Source organism: Halichoerus grypus, chromosome 7, assembly GCF_964656455.1.
Source record: "Halichoerus grypus chromosome 7, mHalGry1.hap1.1, whole genome shotgun sequence".
Taxonomy (NCBI): domain Eukaryota; kingdom Metazoa; phylum Chordata; class Mammalia; order Carnivora; family Phocidae; genus Halichoerus; species Halichoerus grypus.
The window spans coordinates 74,598,008-74,606,093 of record NC_135718.1 but is presented as its reverse complement, the minus strand read 5'-3'; positions in this window follow the sequence as shown (position 1 = coordinate 74,606,093).

Here is an 8,086-nt window from a genome sequence, read left to right as displayed (position 1 = left end):
TATGTACATGTGTGTACACACCACCACTGCACATCTAAGCTCAGTCTGGCTCCCTCTCCCCAGCCATTCTTTGGGTCCCCTTGGGACCAAGCATGGTCTACCATTGGGAGGATGGCTTCAGGTATAGGCCGATCCAGGCCCTAGTAGCTACATTCGAGACCATTCAGGGATGGACCTGAAGTGTTCCATATACATGGTGTGTAGTCCAGAAGGGGTCTGCTGGTTCTGAGTGACTTGTCCTTCTCTCCCCATGGAATTCATCCTCCAAGGAGATAGGCATGGCAGGAAGAGGACCTACTCTGAGCCTGGAAAAATGTAGGACTCAAAAACAGGGGCCTCACTTGTCTGAGTCTGAGGATGACACTGTCATTATAGTACCATGTGCATAAAATATATTTATGAACACGCCTATATATTGACTTGTTTTGAAAGTGAAATTTCCTTCATCTTTGAAGTAGTCAATGTTACATATGGGACTAGGATAAAGACTTACTGAAAAACAACTCTACTTAAGCATTCCTTAAACTGCTGTGTTGAAATATGCAATTTTTGGAAAAAGACATGAATCAATAGTTTACCAAAAAAGATATAAAATTAGCCCTCAAATATTTAAAAAAAAACTGAAAGTTGCTCATAATTAGAGAAATACACATTAATATAATACTGAGATACCATTTCTTACCTACTAGATTGGTAAAAATTTACAAGGATGACAAAACATTCCATTGGACATTCTGTAAAGAAGCAGGCATTCACCTTTCAACCTGTCAATCCTGCTTCTAAGAATCAATTCCTGAAGATATACCTCCAACCATATCAAAATACAGATGGACACATTTATTCATTGTAGTGTTGTTTGTAATTGCAAAATAGTGGGAACAACCTAAATGTCCACAAGTAGGAGAGCAATTGAATAAAGTATAGTACATCCCATGATGGAATTCTATATACTTGTGAGAAAAGGATGAGGAAGATGTTTATGAATTGATACAGAATGATTCTGTGACATACTGTCAGGTGAAAAAAGCCAAGCGCAAAATATTATGGACTGTAGGCTACCTGTCAAGTGAGAAACTTGATATAAGTGATATAGTACATAAACATGGATCTGTTCATTTGTGCAGAGATACGGGAAGGATAAACCTGAAACTTTATGAAAAGAGAGGTTATCTACAGAGGGTGAGAGCTAAGGGGATAGAGAGAAGGAAGGAATAAGAACAGGTAGTGACAATTCTCAGAACATACCTTTTTGTATAGCTCTGACTCTTAGAACCTTAGGTTTCATATACCACAAAATAGATAAACAACCAGAATGTTGGTATTCCTAAGTGAAATATCAGCAATAACAAATGAGCCTAAGTAAATGAATATTTTAATCACACTGAAGGGAGTGAGAGAGAAAAAGAACTAACCTAAGTAACTTTGGAAAACAATATTTTGTTTGGATATTATGAGGCTATAGACAAAAGTCTATTCAAAAACTGTAATCTAATTAGAAATTTTGTTTCTCCTAGGGGTACTGGTTAGCAATTTTGAAACCATTTTATGTTTATATTAGGATTAAACCAATAAGTATATGAAATAATGAAAGCCAAGTTTCTCATCACTAAAGAATAATGTTGGGGAACATAGTTCCTGTAAACAACGAATAAGGGAAGGCTAGAAATAAACCTGCGGTGTGGGCCTGGAATTAGAGGTATCAGTACAAGGAGAAATAGGATATTTGCATAGTATCCAAGTATCTCCTTTAAGATGCATATTAATTGCAAAAGGAAAAGAGAGACTTTACAATAAAGAAATCTGGCAGATTTCTTAACCAAATGACTCAGGTTAATATCAATGGCAATAAGACATACAGACCTCGGGTACCCCTGATATGATGTACTAATAGTACAGCATCATTTCTGTGGCATTCATGACAAAAATGTCTAACCTCAATCAAATTTTGAGAAGACACCAGACAAACACAATTTGAAGGACATTCTACAAAACAACTGACATTCTGACTTGTTGACAACAGCACTCTTTAACAGTGTCAAGGTCATAAAAGACAAGGAAAGACTGAGGAACTGTCAGAGATTGGAGAAGACTAAGGACCAATGACAATTAAATTCAACGTGAGATCCTATACTGGATCCTGGAACAGAAAAAAGGATATTAGTGGAAAAACTGGTAAAATTTGAATAAGGTCTACGATTGTGTTTATGCTACTCTGTACCCATGTTGACTTCCTGGTTTTAATCATTGTGCTATGGTGACATAAGATAATAATTTTGGGGAGAGGGATGGTTGATGAACAACAAATGGGAACTTTGGTATAAATAAAAGTTATTTTTAAATAAAAAGTTTGAAAATAATAAATGTTTTTTGAAACTCCTTGTTTCCTTGGACATCTGTTGGCTGCTTTTTTAAAAAATATATTTTATTTATTTATTTGAGGGAGAGAGTGAGAAAGAGAGCATGAGCAGGGGGAGCAGCAGAGGGAGAGGGAGAAGCAAGTTCCCCACTGAGCAGGGGAGCGTGATGCAGGGCTCGATCCCAGGACCCCGAGATCAGACGCGTAACCAACTGAGCCACCCAGGCACACCTGTTGGCTGCTTTTTGAATCAGTTTTAAAAGGTAATCTCCTCTGAGCTCAGGAGGTTTTTAAGATCCATCTCAGAGACCTGGAAGTTTCCTAAAATTCTATGGAAGGTGAGGGAGGGGAGTGGGGGAGCATGTAGCAGCTAAAGAGAGGAGAAACATGCAAGAAGAGGCAGTGTTATCAGCCAAGAGTATCTGTAATTTGAAGGAGCTAAGACAACACAGTTTACCCAAATTAATTCACTGCACTACTGGGAACATGAAAGTTCATCATTAACTATTAATGTTTTAGCTATAACAACTAGATATAAGATCTCTGGTTCTCTATGAAAAGGCATAACGAGATAACATGAAGCCATTATCAGCTATTAACACTTCACTGTGCATTTATTCATGTTGCTCTTTAACACAAACATTGCACCGCTTAAGCTAGAACTCCAAAGGAATGGGACCCAAGGCATTCATGCCTTAGAAAGAGAACAGAGGGACATAGTTCAAACATCAACTCACTTGCATGCCTTCTGACCTTGTTTGGATTAGGCGGCCTTCCCAGGGGTCCCCTCAGTCTCTGGGTCTTCTATATTATAGCATTTAAGGCACTATTACCCTTTGTCTCCATGACACCTTAGGTACAGATATTTTTATTCTATATTAAAATTTTTTGTTCCTAGAAACAATGGTGGTACTTAATGTACACAAGATAGTCAATATTATGCTGTTGAAACATCAAGGAAAACATTTCAGCCCATACTTTTCTACTATTAAACATCAGGTAAAATTTTGTGAAGAGTGTTTCTTGGTAGTTACTAATACTGTGAGGGATTTTTAAACCATGTTTGCATTCATTATGATTAGTATCTTTTAGGCACATTTGTGTGCATCATCTTCACATATTAATAGTTGATTATCTAGTAAATAATAAAACCTAGTTACTAGATCATTACTGCTATATATAATGATTTATGTATATATATACACACATATATATAGACAACCTAGAGTATATTCATACTTTATAGATTTATAAATGTATTTATATGTTATAAAATATAACACGATATAAATCTATTTTTCTATAACTGATTAGGTATCTTGGCCAATTCAGAAAAGAAATTTCTACTCCACAACTGCACTGATTCAGATATATGTTTCCTCTGGGTGTCTGGATGAGAAAGTATTCACACAGTAGGGACTCTATGGGCAAGGTAGAGAGATCCTTTACATCATTTGGTGTGGAGGCCTATTTCAGTGAGGGGGATGCCAGGCTCACTCACCAATCTTGATTGTATCAAAAAGTCGAGTCATAAGTGATTTGGCAAATAAGACGAAAGAGCAGATACTTCCAGCTACTGTCTAAAAAGGCATTAGGAAATAGAAACATACGGGAAGCTTTCTACAGAGTCCCTCTGGAAATAGATTTCCTACATTCTACCATCAAATATTCAGGTATAAATTAAGTTTGTTAGTTTCTCAAATCCTTCTCTTTCCAGTCAGAATTAGGTGTAAAACCATAAAAATTCAAATGTCTGCATGCTGGCCTTTAGTAAGAAAGGGTGTCCTTCTCAGCCACCAGCCTATTGGTCAGCCTAGCTTATCCTGAACTGGGCTAGGCATTACAGAGGCTGCAGAGAACACTGATGACCACAGAGTGGCAATGAGACTAGGATGCAAACCCATTTGGGAGTTAATTCCACCACAGCCAAGTAAGTAATCGTCCGCTGAGCTCATCCTCATTCCAGAGGGCAAGAATTAGGAGAAGCTATAAAAGAAGATGCTCACAGGGGCGCCTGGGTGGCTCAGTCAGTTAAGCATCTGCCTCCGGCTCAGGTCATAATCCCAGGGTCCTGGGATCGAGTCCCGCATCGGGCTCCCTGCTCAGCGAAGAGTATGCTTCTGCCCCCCACCCCTCCCCCCTGCTCATGTGCATTCGCGCTCTCTCTCTCTTTCAAATAAATAAATAAAATCTTGGCTGCATGGGTGGCTCAGTCGGTTAAGCATCTGCCTTCGGCTCAGGTCATGATCCCAGGGTCTCGGAATCAAGTCCCGCATCAGGCTCCTTGCTCAGCAGGGAGCCTGCTTCTCCCTCTGCCTGACGTTCCCCCCTGCTTGTGCTCTCTCTCTCTGACAAAGAAAAAAATAAAATCTTGAAAAAATAAATAAATAAATAAAATCTTAAAAAAGAGAAGATGCTCACATTCTCATGTCTAAGCCTCATACCAACTGCAACCTGTCTGAGAAATTACCCTCTTAAAAGTTTGTATAACCATCTGATCCAGTTTCCTTTATTGTCAGCCCTCTTCAATTTCCATCATCTTTTTATCTTTCCACATAATTATTTTATCTATGAATATTTGATGACAGTGGGCAAGAAATCCATTTTCCAAACTCCTTTTCAGAATATGCCTCTGAGTGTAATAATCTTAATGGGTAAGCCTATTTTTAAACTGAATAGCTCAAAGCCTTGTTATCAATTCAAGTATGCTTATTTATTTATAATCACAATTTTAGCATGAAGAGTCTCTTAAAGGCCCTTTTTTTTTCTGAGCTGTAGTAATTGCAATATCTCTGATTAAATTTGAAAACTAAAATCAAGTTTTAAATGATTTTGCAACTGCAACTTTATTCCTACCATAAATTATTATATCCTATCTTTATAAAGAATAACCACAAATGCTATTTCCTTATATAGGTAAAGAAATTGTTAGGTATCACATTGCTATTGTGTTTGAAAGAGCCTATTTCCATAAATGAAGATATGTTTTAGGAGATAAATTGTTTTTTGTTAAGAATGCAACAACTTTTTTAGCATGTAGTTAGTGGGATGTAGTCTGTTGACTTGAGTACAGTGTCCTGTTTTGTGACCACTTTGTACAACACAGTAACAAATTCTCAGACAGACAAGGGGTAAGTAAGATGTAGTAAGGGTAACTTATCTGCCTCCACTCGGTTTCATACAAATATATTGGAAAATGTCCTTTAATTCTCTTTTTCTTTTTAAGAATGAGACAGAATACTTTCTCCCAAGAAAATTTCTCTGGTGTTCTCTACCGACCCTTACGTGTGTTTGGACTGTCCACTGCTCTTTGCTGAAACTGCTCCAGTACCAAGCTGATGTCCAAAAATAACTGCATAACTCAAAGCTAAAGCTTTCAGAAGCTGACTTTTAAAACTGTCAAAGCAAGTAGCCACTGAGGACAGGAGGGCTTCCATCACTCACCTCCCCTGGGGATACATTTATTAATATCCTGACGTCCATTTTGCCAGTGGACAGGCAGACATGCACCACGATTTCAGACTGAACATCTCCAGCTGCCCAGTCCTGACCCACACTACCTCCCGAGATGTGTACACCTGGAAAGTGAGGCGTGCCTGCCACTAAGTCACAGAAACTCTCTCAGCCACTGGCAAAGGAAGGGACTCAGTTATGCAGCACTCACAAACTGAAGTTAATGAACAATGAAGCAGAAAATGTACCATCCGGCTGACCATGTGCACGCAAGGTCATGGGGAAACTCCACTGAGAGCTCTCAGTGCAGCCAATCCATAGCAGGCATGGGCCCCTGCAAAGCCAGCCCCACATCACCTAGGCCGGAGCCCTGCAGCTCTGTGCAGCTCCACTTACTAGGGCTTCAGGGGGCAGCCCGGCGTCCGCACCAGGAGCCTCTACCAGCACCAGGAGGAGCCAGGCTCGCCGCCCTCGGAACTCTCTCACACAGACATACGCCTCCATGATAAAAGTAAGCAGGTACTGCATCCAGTTTCCTAATCTATCTAAGCCCACGGGGAACCCCGGGGGTTGGTGGCCCCTACAGTGCACGCTGCAACAGGGAGTCACTTGGAATGATAGGCACTTGATTTACGAAATGCCAATGACGAAAACATCTCTTCCTTATCATTTAGAAGCCACTTTTTACTCTCCCGATGTTAAAAACTTGCCAGGCGTGCTAATTTTGACCCAACTCTTACTTGTAATCATGCTGGTATTTTTGCAAATTTGGTTGGTGAACATGGTGGCACTGATAGGCCTCTTTTGTCTTCATTCAGTCAGCACACCCTGGATCACCTGCTTTTTGAGGATGGCTGCTTTTCAGGTGTGGGTACCCTGGTGCAGCTTATATCCCTTCATTGGGGCTGTCTAGTGGCTGGAGCCCTGAAGACCAGGCTAGATTACAGTAGTAGTAAACAGGATTCCCTGGTCCACCCCCATCTACAAGTCAGCAGCCAGGAAAGAGCTGGGGCAGGATGGGCATGCAACATGGCACAACTGGGTAGTATGAGGCATCTATCCAGGGTGGGCAGATCCTGCCTCTTCAAAGGCCCAGAGACAACCACAATACCTACCACAGCTGAGGAGATCCAAAGGTAAGACCCAGCTTACATAGTCACCACTGGCCCCTGGTTGGCTAGAGCCCCTATCCGCTGCACTTTCCGCCATGTCCTATCCCCAACATTCCCCCAAGCTTCCAAAGCTGTCCTCACACAGACAGGAGCACCCACCTCCCTGAGGGGTCATTAGCTCCATAAATTGCCCTTCTGCCCTAACAGCTCGGTCCCTACCTCCCCAGCACATCACGGTGTTTCCATAAGGCCCCACCTAACTCATGGGCATCTATTGATCCTGCTCAGTGATGAGAAGAGGGTGTCTCTCACCACTATTTTTGTGCTTCCATGATTCCCACTGAAACCAAAAGGTGGTGGTCTCAGCAACCCATGTAGAATGGGAAATCTTCCAGGTGAGAGAAGACTGGGATTGTGGGCTCACTGACTCCATGTTATTTTAAACTTGGGTGGGAGGGGAGCCTGGGTGGCTCAGTCGGTTAAGCATCTGCCTTCGGCTCAGGGGTCCTGGGATGCCTGCTACTCACTCTCCCTCTGTCTGCCGCTCCCCTTGCTTGTGCTCTCTCTCTGTGTCAAATGAATAAATAAAAAAATCTTTAAAAAAATAAAAAAAACTTGGGTGGGAGATATGGATGGGATAGCACCCTCAAAATCTTTCTATTACCATAAAAGATTTCTACCTGCACCACAGCTGTAAAAACCTCATTTCTTTTCAATTTTATTTCATGCTGTGTCATTGGCCCACTTAAGGATTCAGTGTATCAGAACTTATCTTAATAATTCTGTTATTTTTCTATATTTATGAGGCTTTTTAATGAAAAAGAGCATATAATAGAAAAATAAGTTCTTATTTAAATTTTATCCTTGAGGGACATAAGAGAACTTCCTAGGGTGATAAAAATGTGAATATCTTGAAAGAGATACTGGTTTCCACAGTAAGTGTAGTTACCATCTGTCACCATACCAGGTTATTACAATATTACTGACTATATACCCTTTGCTGTACTTTTCATCCCCATGACTTATTTTATAATGGGAAGTTTGTACTTTTTAATGCCCTTTCACCTATTTCACCCATCCCCCCCCCCCACTCCTCTCCCCTCTGACCATCACTGGTTTGTTCTCTGTATTTATGAGTGTTTCTCGCTTTTTGTTTGGTTGGTTA